A 16,358-nucleotide genomic window follows, 5' to 3' on the forward strand; every position below is an offset into this window, starting at 1 on the left:
ACGGCCTCACCAATACATACTTCACTTTGAATAGAACATTCTTCAAGCAAACTGAAGGCACCCCAATGGGTTCTCCCTTATCTCCGGTTGTGACAAACATTTTCATGGAAAATTTTGAGATGGATGCCATGCAGGCATCCACTCTACGCCTGTCCTTGTGGAAGAGGTACGTGGATGACACGTTTGTCATCTGGCCACATGGCCGAGCGGCTCTGGAACAATTCCTCAACCACATCATTTCCATGCACCCAGCAATCAAATTTACCATGGAGGTAGAAAAGGATGGCATGCTACCCTTCTTGGATGTCTTCATCAAAAAGAGACCAGATGGCTCAATGAGCCACTCTGTCTAAAGGAAAGTAACTCGTACTGACACCTACCTAAAACCTGATTCCCACCACCATCCATACCAGAAGAATTCCCTCATTAAAACGCTACACCATAGAGCTCAATGTATCTCCGACCATGAACACCTGACCAGTGAACTCAAACACGTGCACCAGACTCTCAAGGCGAATGGATATTCTGACTACACCGCAAAGCCATCACCCCAACCGTGAGGAAGGGGCCATCTGAAGATCCAATCAAAACCATCACCTTACTTTACATAGGAATAACCAAAACGATTCCCAAAATCTTGAACAAGCTCAACATCCAGGTCCGATTTAACCCAAAATTCGTGACCTAATCCCATCTGTGAAGGACAAGATCCCGGCGTCTACAAACTAAGCTGTATCAACAAAGATTCGTTCACGAAGCCATCCATATGTAGGGGCGTGTATGGGCTATGTGTAGCGACATAAATGAACTGTGTACACTTACCTGTAAAGGCTGCCATAGTCCAGTAGGGGCAGTCACAATATCCCTAGCCCCGGAGAAGGAGGGGGCTGTGGGGTGTCCTGGGATCCCTCGGGACCCCGCCCCTCGAGTGGGAAGGTGTATATAAGCCGGACCTCTCTACAGGCTCGGGGCCAGTCGAAGACAGAAGCAATAAGACTGGCCCCGCTGCCCTTGTCAGGGCCGGGACTCTGTGCGGCTCAGTGGTGAGACCCTGGGAATCCCCGGCTCGATGTCCTTGAAATGGCCGGGTCTGAGCGGGCCAGTGGTTGGAACCCGCACCCTGGCTAGGTCGGGTTAGATTAGCCTCCCCTAGGCACCCGTAGCTGGAGGACCTAGAGTAGCAGTCCCGTATCGGCTGAGTTAGCCCGGAGGCAGTACCTCCCTAGGCAAGGGTAATAGAAAGGCCGTTGCCCTGAGTGTGCCGGGTTGTACTGCCAGATATTGTGTTGAATAAATTGTGTTGCCTCCAAGACCTGCGTCCGACATCTCCAGAATCCACAACACTACACATACATACAGACACAGACACAATTTCAACTGAGATGACGGTTATAAACTCAGCAATCATTGGAAAGATGTCATCAACCACTTTGGGTCATGACTTGATTTGTGTTTACATGTCAACCTCTCCCGTCAGCAGTGTGGATGGGTGTAGGGAAGTGCAATGCTCCCGCCCATCTCTACCCCCCCCCCTTATCTCTGCCCCACCCCCTCTCTCTCCCTCTGTCTCTGCCGCCTTCCTCCCCCCCCATGCTATTTGCGCTGCACAAGCTCACCACCGCCCTGCATTAGCGCGCTGCTTCCGCAGCTCGTGTTGTTTGCGCAACTCTTTCCTCCGCAGCTCTTTCCTCCGCAGCTTTCTTTCTTTCCGCCGCAGCTCTTTCCTCCGCAGCTCTTTCCTCCGCAACTCTTTCCTCCGCAGCTCTTTCCTCCGCAACTTTCTTTCTTTCCGCCGCAGCTCTTTCCTTCGCAGCTCTTTCGTTCTTTCCTCCGCAGCTCTTTCCTCCACAACTCTGTCTTTCTTTCCTCCGCAGCTCTTTCTTTCTATCGCCCACTCACTTTGGAACCCTTATAAGCAGCTACATTTGGAAGCTTGCCCCTCTTTTCTCTCCGCCTGATGAAGACCGCTTTTGTTGCGATCGAAACGTCGTGGTTTTTTTGCTATTTTTTATTATTTTAATTTTATTTATTTTAATTTTTTAAAAATTAGATTTATTTTTTCTACTTACGTGACTTTACAGAATGAACCAATAATGTGAATTCCTGCAGTCACGAAAGTAAAAATTTAATCTGTTAAAGGCTTTACGGGGGGGGGGGGGATATTTGTCTTTGGTGAGGGTGGTGATGGGGTTGGTGGATGACATTGGGACCACCAACTTCACACACTAGTCCCTTCAAATTAAAATAAAGAATTTCTTTATATATCCCATCAGCTCCCACGGCCTTTCGGCACAAGCACTCCCGGGACTGGTTTCGATATTCAGTGTCTCATCAGCAGTCAGGCTCTCTCGAACAAATGCAGGTTGAACTGCCCCGTTTCTCCAACCCAATAGACAGAGCTCAGTGCAGAGTTACCGGTTTATTCTCGATGTATTTATTGTACTTTTCTGGAAGGGGTGATAGTTGCAGTGAGTGGTTTGCGATCTGAGCTATGCATCCAGTTTCCGGCCATGGCTAACATCATGTGGCGAGTGACGTATTGAACCGGTCCTGCCTATCCCTGCCCCGTTTGATTAACCTGTGCACTTAACCAATGTGGTGAAGTATGGTCAAACAACGAACTCGTGACCGACAACGGCGCGGGGAGGTCTTTATATTCATCCACCAGTGGATTGCTACAGAGTTGTAATCTCTCTTTTTTTCAATGAGTTACCGATTGCATTCATTCAACGGGCCCAGCGAAATCTGTCGTCCGTCGCACCCTCCCCCCCAGGTACCCCACCTCATGCTCCATATTTCGACCAATGGCATCACACGTCATGCAAATTCCGGGATTCCCTCCATGGCGCTGTCGATCGTCACGTCCCCCCGCCTCGTCGGCGCTCTCGTCATCGTCGTCCGTCGTCCCCCCCCCCAGCGGGGTCCCCGCGCCCTTTCTCGTCGCTGTCGTCCGTCGCATCCCCCCCGCCTCCAGCGGCACGCCCCCCCACCACCCCCACCACGTGGGGCCTGTGTCGTCACGACAGGAAGCCGTGAGGAGGAGACGGGGCCTGCAGCGCTGGTGATGGAGCACAGACAGCAGCAGTACACCGCAGCTCACTATAGTACACAACATGGAATACTATATACACAGTGCTATACGTGCACACAATACGACACACAGCACAGAGACCTACTGTGCCTAGTACAATACAGGATATTCGGTAAACTGCAGTGCTACACAATACATTGGAGTACACACAAAACTCAACACATTCGTCAATTACGCTGCCTTGAAATGATCGAGTACAGGTCCTCTACTTACGATGGGGATGCGTTAAGACGACCCCATCGTAAGTCAAAAATATCGTAAGTCGAAGATGACCTAGCCTACCCAGGAGTCTTAAAGAATGGTGATAATTTAGCAAAACCGAGCAATTTTACAGTACCGTACTGTATAAGCTATATACTGTATGTCTTTATTAATGCCAATACTGTAAGTTAAAACAAGGTAAATTCTTAGCCTACCTATATGAACTGCAATTTAATAGAACGTTTTTTCAGGAAACAATCCTATCTGCATCACACAAGGCGGGAGATGCGCATGTAATTACCAGCGACACTTCGTACTCAAATTCTGAACGTTGTGGATTCACTCTTCAAACACCGGTAGGCTGAATAAGTCACTAATTGGCGTTTTGTTAACATGACACATTTTTTACTGATTGGCCGTGTCGGGTGGTGGAGGGTTGCGACATTTAGAATAACGCGATCTAACCCAAAAATATTTGATGATCCAGGGCCGTTGCCATGGAAGTCAACATTGGGGGAGGCCAAATCTTCCAGGGGGTCTGGAGGTCCCCCCCCACCCAGAAAAAAAATCAATATTTGAAAACGAATTTACTGCCTAAATATAAAAAAATTCACTAACACATAGGATGGACTTTTTATTTATATTTTACAATAATGTCTAATAGTGTATTGTATTCCATTGCTCAGTTTTTTCTTTTTTACCTTTTCTTGTTTCATTGTATGTAATGGCAGAGATTAGGGATTAATAACGTACAACCATAACCACAATCATATAGACAGAAATCTATTTTATAGCAATATATTGGGGGGGACATTTTATAATATATATTATAATTACGGCATAGTTATGAACAGTGCACACTACTACACAGGAATATAGTGCGATACAGTACAGCAATACATACGGGAGGCACACAGAGTTTAAACACGTGGGAGCGAAGACGGAAATCGCTGGGGTTAATCGCTGGCAGTAACGTCGATGAGTAATCCCTGGAGTAATCTGTAGGGTAATCACTCGAGTAATTTGCAGAGTAACCACGAGAGTAATCCACTGGTCATCACTCGAGCAATCTGTAGAGTAATCTATCGAGTATTATGTAACGTAGTGATTAGAGTAATTACTCGGGCACTCTGTAGAGGAGTGACTAGACCAATATGTAACTACCAGAGTAATATGTAACGTAGTAACGAGAGTAATCGGCAGAGTAATACCTGGTAAGTATTCTGTAGAGTTGTGACTATAGTAACCCCTAGAGCAGTGGTTCTTAACCTTGGAGTGCACGCACCTCTTGGGGTTGCGAGATATGGCCAGATTTTGTTTTAGAAGGTAAATCATCAACAACTAATTAATCACGGGCACGTATCATCAAACCTATGTATTTATTTACATTAAAAAATACGATTGCGAATCAAAGGGGTGCAAGGCTGCAGGTAAAGATTAAGAACCACTGCCCGTTTGCGCATCAGGCTATCGGAATTACTGTTGCACATGGGTTTGTGCAGTGAATGCGGTTTAGGGGGTGCACCATGAGCTGCGTCGTCGCACGTTGGCTGCCGGGAGGTCGCCGTGAGCGTGAGACATGTGCGCCACACGGAGAGAGGGGAGGAGAGGGAGAGAGAGGAGGAGAGGGAGGGAAAAACAAGGGGAAAAAGGAAAATGATAAAAAGAAAATAAGGAAACAAAGAAATAATAGAAATTAAACAAAAAAGAAATGAAAAAGAAAAGAAAAAAGAAGAGAGGGGGGAGGCGAGAGGAGGAGGGGGAAGAGAGGAGGGGAGAGGGGGGAGAGGAGGGAAGAGAGGGGGGGACAGAAGATGAGAGGAGGGGGGGGGAGAAGAGAGGAGAAAGGGGGAGAGGGGGATAGCGGGGGGAGAGGTCGAGGGGGGGACGAAGCAAAGTGCCGACTACACCGAGCATCTTGTTTCCACTGATCGTAAAACAAAACCTTTAAAAAAAGGGGGGGGGGAGATGGAGGGGGAGAGAAGGGAAGGGGGAAGATGAGAGAGAGGGGAGAAGAGAGGGGGGGGAAGAAGGTAAGAGAATGGGGGGATAGAAGAGAGGAGAAAATGGGGGCGAGGTAGGAGGGGGGTACGAGAGGGGGAGGTGAGAAGGGGGGGAGATTTGGGGAGGTGAGCGGGGGAGGAGGGCGTGCGAGGTGGGGGGGGTGCGAGGTGGGGGGGGTGCGAGGTAGGGGGGGGGGGATGCGAGGTTGGGGGGGAGACGAGAAGGGGGGACACGAGAGAGGGGGGGGCGAGGTGGGGGGAAGGGTGCGAGGTGAGCGAGGGGGGGGGCGAGGTGGGGGGGAGACGAGAGAGGGGGCAGGGTGCGAGGTGGGGAGGAGACGAGAGAGGGGGGGAGACGAGATAGGGGGGAGGGGCGAGGTGGGGGGGGGAGACGAGAGAGGGGGGAGGTGCGAGGTGAGAGAGGGGGGGGGCGAGGGGGGGGGAGACGAGAGAGGGGGGAGGTGCGAGGTGAGAGAGGGGGGGGGCGAGGTGGGGGGGGAGACGAGAGAGGGGGGAGGGTGCGAGGTGAGCGAGGGGGGGCGAGGGGGGGGGGAGACGAGAGAGAGGGGAGGGTGCGAGGTGAGAGAGGGGGGGGGCGAGGGGGGGGGAGACGAGAGAGGGGGGAGGTGCGAGGTGAGCGAGGGGGGGGCGAGGTGGGGGGGGGGAGACGAGAGAGGGGGGAGGTGCGAGGTGAGCGAGGGGGGAGGTGCGAGGTGGGGGGGGGAGACGAGAGAGGGGGGAGGTGCGAGGTGAGCGAGGGGGTGAGCGAGGGGGGGGGGCGAGGGGGGTGATCCGAGTCTGCGCGTGCGGACGAGAGCAGCGGCCGCGCGATCGGGGAGAAGTGAGCGCGCGTGCGGCGAGGGTGAGAGATTGATGAGCGAGCAGAGTGAGAGGAGTAATTGGCGAGCAGAGTGAGGGGAGTAATGAGTGAGGGGAGTAATGAGCGAGCAGAGTGAGAGTGGAATCATTTGCGAGTTTGGAGGGGGAGAGAGAGTGGAGTGATTATCCTGGAGCTGCGAGCGAGGCGGCGGCGTAAGCCTGGGCCTACAGGTCGGGATGCGGAAACCACGACCACCACAACCACCCCACAATCAAAACGACTACAACAACCAAGACGATACAGTAGCCACAACTACATGACAACCAAGACGACCACCATGCAACCACAACAACGGCTACCATTACAATAACCACAGCAAGTCACAACCTTACAACTACCACCACAGCGATCAGAACCACCACACTACACACAATATGAGCATTGCAGTTACCACTGTATCACAATGCAGCACACATAGTAAGGGCGGTATTGTGGTGTATGGCAGTGGTGGGTAGATACTGCTCTGTGTAAAAACAACAACGTCCGTTCCACTACAACATTCCCGCAGCAGACGTGTACGCGACACTGTTACTACTACACACTACTACTACTACACACTGTTACTACACACTGTTACTACTACACACTGTTACTACTACACACTGTTACTACTACACAGTGTTACTACTACTACATTGCGACAGTGTGACAACTACACTGCAATGTGACACAATACCGTATAATAACAACACGACAGCACCAACACTCGGCAGAGCTGCGTGTGGATGGACAGTGCCAGGGAGGAGACGTGTTCCCTGCCGATCTGTGCCTTTTATATTTGGTGCTAAATGTTTCGCTTTGTTCTGCCACACGACATTCCTACAACACAGCTACAGGATTACGCCGACAACACGGCCACAACACAGCAAGAGCATTACACATTCCTACAACATCGCCACAACATAGCTACAGCAATACATATCCCTACAATACAGCTCCATCATAACGTCTACACCACAACACAAACAACATAGCTACAGCAATACATATCCCTACAATACATCATAACGCCTTCAATACAACCACAACACAAACATTATAGCTACAGTACACACATTCCCATAATATACCTCAAGCGTTACACATTCCTACAATCAACACAGCCACAACACAGCTACAACATTACACTAATGCAACACAACCACAACACAGCTACAGCATTACGCCTACAACACAACCACAACACAGCTACAACATTACATACTCCTATAACATAGCCACAGAATTACACATCCCTACAACACAAACAGAATTACACACCCCTACAACACAAACAGAATTACACACCCCTACAACACAAACAGAATCACACACCCCTACAACACAAACAGAATTACACACCCGTACAACACAAACAGAATTACACACCCCTACAACACAAACAGAATTACACACCCCTACAACACAAACAGAATTACACACCCCTACAACACAAACAGAATTACACACCCCTACAACACAAACAGAATTACACACCCCTACCACACAAACAGAATTAGACAACCCTACCACACAAACAGAATTACACACCCCTACAACACAAACAGAATCACACATCCCTACAACACAAACAGAATTACACACCCCTACAACACAAACAGAATTACACACCCCTACAACACAAACAGAATTACACACCCCTACCACACAAACAGAATTACACACCCCTACAACGCAAACAGAATTACACACCCCTACAACACAAACAGAATCACACACCCCTACAACACAAACAGAATCACACACCCCTACAACACAAACAGAATTACACATCCCTACAACACAAACAGAATTACACACCCCTACCACACAAACAGAATTACACACATCCCTACAACACAAACAGAATTACACACCCCTACAACACAAACAGAATCACACACCCCTACAACACAAACAGAATCACACACCCCTACAACACAAACAGAATTACACACCCCTACAACACAAACAGAATCACACACCCCTACAACACAAACAGAATCACACACCCCTACAACACAAACAGAATTACACACCCTACAACACAAACAGAATCACACACCCCTACAACACAAACAGAATGACACATCCCTACAACACAAACAGAATCACACACCCCTACAACACAAACAGAATTACACACCCCTACAACACAAACAGAATTACACACCCCTACCACACAAACAGAATCACACACCCCTACAACACAAACAGAACCACACACCCCTACAACACAAACAGAATTACACATGCCGACAACACAAACATAATTACACATTCCGATAAAACAGCCACAACACAGCTACAACATGACCTCTCAAACAACACAGCTACACTTTTTCAACACAGTCACTGCAACAAAGACAACCAAAATACTAACTACACACAACTATACCACACGACACTACTTCCTTGAGCACTGCTTCCTTACTCGCTGTGAACTTACCCTTTTCTGCATAGGCAACGGTGCAGCATTACCTTCGAGCGAGGCTTATATAGAGATTTACAGAACAATGTTCAGTGCCACTGAGTTGTGTTAAGCAGTCACCAAATCCTTACGCTCTATCTGCAATGTTACTTGGAACTAATTCACAGTGTCTTGTCAATCCACTATTCTTAGGTTTTTTCGGTAAAGTCACGTAGGTAAAAATTTTAAATTAATAAAAGTAAAATAAAATAAAATTCACGACGTTTCGAAGGCAACACAAGCTTCCGTCTTCAGGTGGAACCGTCACAACACGATAGCTGTATCAAGTGAGATAAATTCCAAGAAAACAGTCCTTGTATATATACTGGTTGAGCGTGGGAGGAGCCAAGGTAGGCCCTGAATATTTTTGTGAGGTTCGGTGCGGCTGAAGCACGCTGTTAGAAATTAGCCTTTGTTGTGTAAACTAGGTGCGGATGATGTAAAGGTGTGTGTAAATGGGACTGAGTCTTTTGTTATGTAGAGGTGATGCGGCTGAAATCGCTGCCAGGAAATGAGTGTTGTGTAGAATGGTTATTTGAGCCTTTTGTTATGTAGAGGTGGTGCGGCTGAAATCGCTGCCAGGAATGCTCCAAATATGTGTAGTTAAATATTTTTTGCATGGTTAATAACATCTTTCCAATGATTACTAAGTTTGTACCCATCACGGTGGAAATTATGTCTGTGTTTGTATATTTGGATGGCCTCGTGTACAAACCTTTGATGGTAGCCAGGAGGCTTGCAGAGCACCTTGGTCTCAGAAAAAACAATTTCATGAGAGCCCACAGTGTTGTAGCAATGATAGGCAACGGCAGAAGAATCAGTTTTGCAGTGTTTCAGATCTGACTTGTGCTCGCGGACACGATCAGAGATATGATGTTTCGTTTCTCCAATGTAGCAATCACCACAACTGCAACTCAGTTTGTAGACTCCAGGGTATTGTAAGTCAGGAATGACATCTTTCACAGATGGAATTAGATCACAGATTTTATGTACTGTACTGAATCGGACTTGGATCTTATGTTTTTTTAGAATTTTGGAGATCTTTTTGGTCACGCCTACTATATATGGCAACGTTATACAGTGATCCCTCGTTTATCGCGGTTAATGGGGACCGGAACCCCTCGCGATAGGTGAAAATCTGCGAAGTAGGATTGGCCCCCTAGGAATTTCCGTATATGTGTGTGTGTGATTACCAGAATGTTTAAAATATGTATATTTCTACTTTATATATATATTTTACTTAAATCTATTTAATTATAAAACCTTAATATTATACATTCACTCTCTCTCATACGATACGTATTATGGTGTTCTACACTCACCGATGACAGTAGTATCTTGAGACTTGACTCCAGTAATGACGACGACGACGATGACAACGATGATGCGCAGCCAATCAGCTCACGGGATACATCCACTCGTGCTCTCATTCGTCGATCTCGCGCCGGGAACCAATCACGTGCCTTGTCTGAGTGCCCGTGGGTATGTACAAAGCCTCAGAGAGTTTCTCTCTTTGTCTGGCATCCTGGGAAACCGTTTCTCTCGCGCATCACGATGAAACAACGCTGCTTTCCGCAATACGACTGCCGATATGGCGGTATTTTTGAATTTTTATTTTTCGATGAATATTTTGGAAAAATCCACGATGCACTGAGGCTGCGAAACTTGAACCGCGAAGTGGCGAGGGATTACTGTATTTTTGATCGGAGTTTCATGTGGCTGTTTCTGTATGGTGGGAGAAACAGCTTGGCGGATGGTGCGGTCAGAGTATCCATTCATCCTGAGGGCCCGATGTACATGTCTTAATTCACTGGCTAGGTGGTGTTGGTCAGAAATGCCATGAGCTCTGTGGTATAGCATTTTGATGAGATAATTATTTTAAGATGGGTGGTGGTGGGAATCAGGTTTCAAGTAGGAATCTGTGTGGGTGGCTTTCCTGTAGACATCTAAGAATGGTAGTTTACCATCTTTCTCCACTTCCATGGTGAATCTGATGGATGGGTGTCTGGAATTGATGTAGTCCAAGAAGTGGTTCAATGCTGGGAGGCCATGTGGCCAAATGATGAAAGTGTCATCCACATACCTCTTCCACAGGGAAGGACGCAGGGTGGATGTCTGGATGGCGTCTGATTCAATATTTTCCATGAACATGTTGGCTATCACTGGTGACAAGGTGGAGCCCATAGGGGTACCCTCATTCTGTTTGTAGAAGGTGCCATTCCAGGTAAAATAGGTGTTGGTGAGGCAATGCCTAACCAGCGCAGTACATCCGAATTCAATCCATGTTGGACCAAGTCCTCAATTATTGTTAGGGTGTCAGGTACTGGGACTTTGGTAAATAGAGATAACACATCAAAAGAGGTATGTGGATGACACTTTCGTCTTTAGTGCAAGTTACTAGTTGTTGAATTTTGTGTACTGTACCAAATCTTACTGTAATCTTTTGCTTTTGCAAAACACGGATTAATTTGTCAGTTACTCCTGAGATAAAAATCGTTGCACCTGATGAGTTAATTAGTTAATGATGACGTTACCCTGCTGCTGCTCTAGATAAGAACGGGAGACAGAGCAGAGCCTCACCATTCTGGCGAATTGCCCGATGATGCTGGATGCAATTACCAGCGAAACCTCGTACTCAAATTGTAAATGTTGTGGTTTCACGCTTCAACACACCGGTGGGCTAAAGCAGTGAACTATTTGTCTTTTGTCAACGTCACACTTTTTTACTGATTGGCCGTGTCGGGTGGTGGAGGGTTACGACACATTTATAAATAATGCAATCTAAACCCAAAAACGTTGATTATGAAGTCACCCCTCTCCCTAGCACCAGCACTAACATCGTCACCCCTCTCCCTAACGCCAGCACTAACATCGTCACCCCTCTCACTAACACGAGCACTAACATAGTCACTCCTCTCACTAACACCAGCACCAACATCGTCACCCCTCTCGCTAACACCAGCGCTAACATCGTCACCCCTCTCACTAACACCAGCACCAACATCGTCACCCATCTCCCTAACACCAGCACTACCATAGTCACCCCTCTCACTAACACCAGCACTAACATCGTCACCCCTCTCACGAACACCAGCACTAACATCATCACCCCTCTCGCTGACACCCGCACTAAGTCCCCCTTCTCCAAGTGGATGGGTGATCAACAGGCATGTTGTGTTGTGGGCCTTGCAGGACTATGTAGAACTTGCTCAGTGGCAGCGCGTTCCCTGCTTTTTGCAGAGGTTTGTGGTTATAATCTGGTAGGCGGCCCCGATAAATGAAGTGAATTGTATATTAGCTTTAAAAATTCTACGCACTGTCCGCTTCCTAGTTAGACAATCGAAGAAGAGGGTAGGCCATTGTATGCCACTTACACGGTCTGGATTTGCCACATTTGAAAAATTATACTGCAAATAAGTTTGATTTGGGAAGCGAATTAACAAATTGTCTGGTCCCTACTGCGATAATGCGGCAGGACCCACCTAAAAGAGTCTCATGACTGAGACTCTCCAGGTAAACAAGTGGAATTGTAATAAAATAGTAAAAGGGTTTGTGTGGTGTGGATTGTGAGCTACAAGATCCCTGTTTGTGTACGCTGCTTCACTGATGCCTACGCGTTGTGCAGTGCCCGTTGTAAAAACACGTGACGTCTTTTAGCAGTATGGTCTGTGGTCTCAGTGGAAAGTTTCGAAAACATTGGACTGCAGAGTCTCAAATATTTAACAGGGTGCTTCATATTAACATGGTGCTTCATATGGTCGTGAATGCCATGGTTATTGTCCCCATGAGCTTCAATCATTGATCCCTCCACTCATGTTGAGGACTCAGTCTACCAGACAGACTGTCTCGTCTTATCCACCACACTGTGTTCAACCACCACAACCACTTACACTATAGGTGACTACCACACACTACATACTCGTTCAGGCACTAATCGACTCGCCTACCCACTTAAAAACTCGCACACCCACTCACACTCGCCCACTTTCTCACCACACTGCAGGTCACAACAACACACTTACCTATGTTATGGACGCAGTCTACCAGACTAACTGCCATATCGCATCCGCACTGTTTAACCACCACCATCACTGCAGATGACTACAACACACTATACCCAATCACTCACACGTTCACCCACCAGCAACAGTGCAACACAAAGATAAAGATCTCCCATATAGCCTGTTAGCGATGACCTATGAAAGCCGGCATTGCGCACGAGGTGGTGGGTGGCCAGCACCACACCCGACCACCTTTGTCTCTCTAGTAGCGAAGTTTACCCACCACACTAGGTACTCATTTAAGGCTGAGTCGACCTAGGGGAGGCCCATCATCGGTTCAAATTATCGTCACTCATGTTGGCCGTGAGTGGGAATCGAACCCGTGTCGCCGGGTTGGTAGTGCAGCGTGCAAACCACTACATGACTGCTCCCCACAACACTGCAGGTTACAACACACCCACTCGCCTTCCCACGTATTCACACACTCGCCCACCCACGCGCTCACTGACTGACCACTGCAGGTCACCTCACTTGCTGCTTCTTTCCTCACACACTGCTCGTCTTTGGAAATCCCTCCCATTCATCCCTTTCCCCAAGCTTTTCTGATAACAATCTGGCCCCTATTACAACTTTTATACTGCCCTTTGTTCCTGCCTGCTTGACGTTTTTGGGTATTTGGTACTGTGCTCATCGACAGTGTGAAGTGTAAAAAAAAGCAGAGTTTGTCACAACATTTGCTTCGAGCCTGGGCGAGAAAGAGAGAAGGAAATAATGTGTGAAGTCCCGAGTGACTTATATAGGTAAACGTGTGGGTGTCTTGGTATGTAGGTGCCCTCCTTTTGTGAAGGGGCATACGTGCTCATGCGTCAATAACAACCAAACTGGTTTATCGATGTGAAGGGCGCGATGTGACATTACCGTGGCCATACCTTCGTCACAAAGCCTACTTCCTGGCCATTCTGTGATTAGTCACGGTTTAAGGGTCATTTTAAATAAAATAAAACAGACTATTTTTTAACAGTCAGTGTTTTATAGACTGAGTCTGAACATGGGTGAAGGAATCGACCAGTGAAGTTCACGGGAACAATAACCATGGTAGTAGTGGCATAAGAATGATAGGGAGGGGACTTAGGGGCCATCCATTTAGTACGTACGCAAACATCTGTCAACTTGACCCCTCCCCCTCCCTGTACGCACGCGTACTTTTTACACCCCCCCCCCCCACCTGCGTACATACGCTTGACGCACCCCTCCCCTCGAAAACTATAGAACGGTCGATATTTAATCCACGCAGAAACTATAAAGATTCCTAATATTAACGTGTTCTTGTGTACTAGCTTGCGGCCTAGCTTTACACACAGCTTTGTACAAAGTTATACTTGACCGTGTTATCCATCCTGACTAGTTATTCAAAAACACGCCTATTATGATCTTAAAACACAATTAAAACTCGGTGAACTAGTCTCTAAATAAAGTGCGTCGACTGAACATCTGCTGTAACAGTAGACCGATGTACAAACAAGTGTTAGTACTGAAGTCCGGGCAGCAGCAGCACGAAAAACGCACCGCGGCAGCTAAAATCTTGAGCCAGTGGCAGTCTGCAGCGAGGTCAGATTGAAGGATGTGTAATCTATGGGGCAGGCCACCAGACTGTCAGACTGTCGGACTTACTGCTGAGCTGTGTGATAGCTATCAGTCAGGGGTACGGTGGCATACAAGTGACACCTCTCCCCCAGACCTACTTCTCCCGGTCGTACTTGTCTAACAGCTAAGGAAAAACTGAACTGGCTCATTTGAAGGCCAATGTAGACAAATTATTATCGAGGCTTCACCCCCCCCCCCCGTTTCCTATGCGTACGTACATTGTCAGTAGACCCCCCCCCCCCCCTATACGCAAGTGTACGCATTTGGGTTAATCCCCCCTCCATGCGTACGTACGAAATGGATGGCCCCTTAATGCTGGTGAGCGAGGGAATCGGCGAGTGCTGGATCATCAATCACCCCGACTGCTTTGTTAAATTATTTCTGTATTAGTTGCTGAGACGTGTATGTTTAGTACTGACACCTAACAACTCTCCTGTTTATTCCACGTAGTTTTCATTATATTAAACTATAAACTATTTTTTTATTTCACCAAGTAAGACCCACTGATTTATGTAGCAATTTTTTCAGAAGCCACTTGGCTATCACAAATGATAACTCAACGAAGTGGAAATTTATAGAAGCATGTTTCTAAATGCGGAGGGGAAAAACCAGACGACTTAGAGGAAAATTCACATTACTACGGGGAGAGAGAACATGAAGACTCGAAGTATACAGGCGTCAGGGTCAGGATCGAACCCACTACTTAATTTAACACGTAGGCTTTCGCGACCAATATTATTCATAATATAGGTTTTTTGGGTCATGTCGCGTTATTTATAAATGTGTCGTAACCCTCCACCACCCGACACGGCCAAACAGTAAAAAATGTGTCACGTTTTCAAAGGACAAAATAATTCACTTCTTTAGCCCACCGATGTGCTGAAGAGAGGATCAACAGCATTTTAAATTTGAGTACCACGTTTCGCTGATAATTACAATCAGCTTCATCGGGCAAGAATGGTGAAGCTCTCCTGTTGCTTCCGTTCTTAAATAGAGCAGCCTCAGTGTGACGTCATCATTTAATTCAATTCAATCTGGTGCAGTGATTCGAGGCAAGGAAGGGGGGGTATTGTAATTATATAGATTGGTAATCATTCAATTGTTTTTCATTGGTATTTGTTTCCCTTATAAGGATTTGTAATTGTTTTTATTTGATAATACGCTTCCAGGCCGCACTAAGCCTGTAGCTGTCAGAGCGATTGAAGTTATTTCTGTTTCTCTCAATTTCAATGGATTCTCTAATTAGTCTTGGCCAGTAATAATTTGTTTTACACAACACTGCAACGTTATCAAAATCAATTGAGTGTCCTTGTTGACAAGCATGCTCTGCCACTGCCAACAGTTGTGTTTGAGATAATTTAATGTTTCCTTGGTGTTCTTTTGTGCACTGTACCAAATCTTACTTTAATGTTTTGCTTTTGCAAAACCCGGGCTAATTTGTCAGTTACTCCTGAGATGTATGTATACCGGGCGGGGCAGATAACATCTCACCACCAGGGCTTATTCACAGCTGAAATTTTGCCAAATTAAGTGATGGGGTTTTTTGTGTAATATTTGGTGACCAGACTGACCATCAACTCATGGTGCTTGAGTACCCAGTTTAATCACAATTCAGTTTGTGGGTCTATGGGTCTCCATGTTAGGATGGATGTCTGTGAGTGTTTGATGACCAGGCTTGAGATGATGAACGTACTACAGTAGTCCCTCGGTTAACAGTGACATCAGTAAAAGTTTTTTTCTATTAACATTTTGCATCCCATCAGGACCCCACGGTTTTGATGAGTGTTAACATTTTGACATGGTACGTTTACGTTACGCACACCTGTGCCAATTTCGGCCAATCCGGGCGCTCGTAAGTGGGGCTGAGTCATGCCCTCAGCCAGTCAGGGACACCCATTTATGTGTAGACTTCGACTGGCTTTGCTTAAATTACGTTTTCTGTTTTGGCAGTGGAAACTGCTCCCTTGCAACTTATAAGTGAATTATATTAACACTTATTTTGGTTAACAGTAATTTTCGTACAACGGATTAAAGACATTAATTGAGGGACTACTGTACTGCACTGCGTGTGATAACCGGTGTAATCAGG

At 46.9% G+C, this 16,358-nt stretch overlaps 1 protein-coding gene across 5 annotated transcripts in view; it reads left to right on the forward strand.

The window, feature by feature from the left end:
• Nucleotides 1-2,979: 2,979 nt before the first annotated feature.
• The window catches only part of LOC133358866 (rho GTPase-activating protein 5-like), a 30,713-nt gene continuing 17,334 nt past the window's right edge, over nucleotides 2,980-16,358 (forward strand). Inside the window, exon 1 of one of the 5 annotated variants that reach the window (XM_061577321.1) lies at nucleotides 2,980-3,061. The gene's annotated coding sequence lies outside the window, so the exon portion shown is untranslated. The other 4 variants (XM_061577323.1, XM_061577322.1, XM_061577320.1 and 1 more) reach the window with 4 other exon arrangements.

Source organism: Lethenteron reissneri, chromosome 63 (genome assembly GCF_015708825.2).
Source record: "Lethenteron reissneri isolate LAM-NWPU_2019-01 chromosome 63, ASM1570882v1, whole genome shotgun sequence".
Taxonomy (NCBI): Eukaryota; Metazoa; Chordata; class Hyperoartia; order Petromyzontiformes; family Petromyzontidae; genus Lethenteron; species Lethenteron reissneri.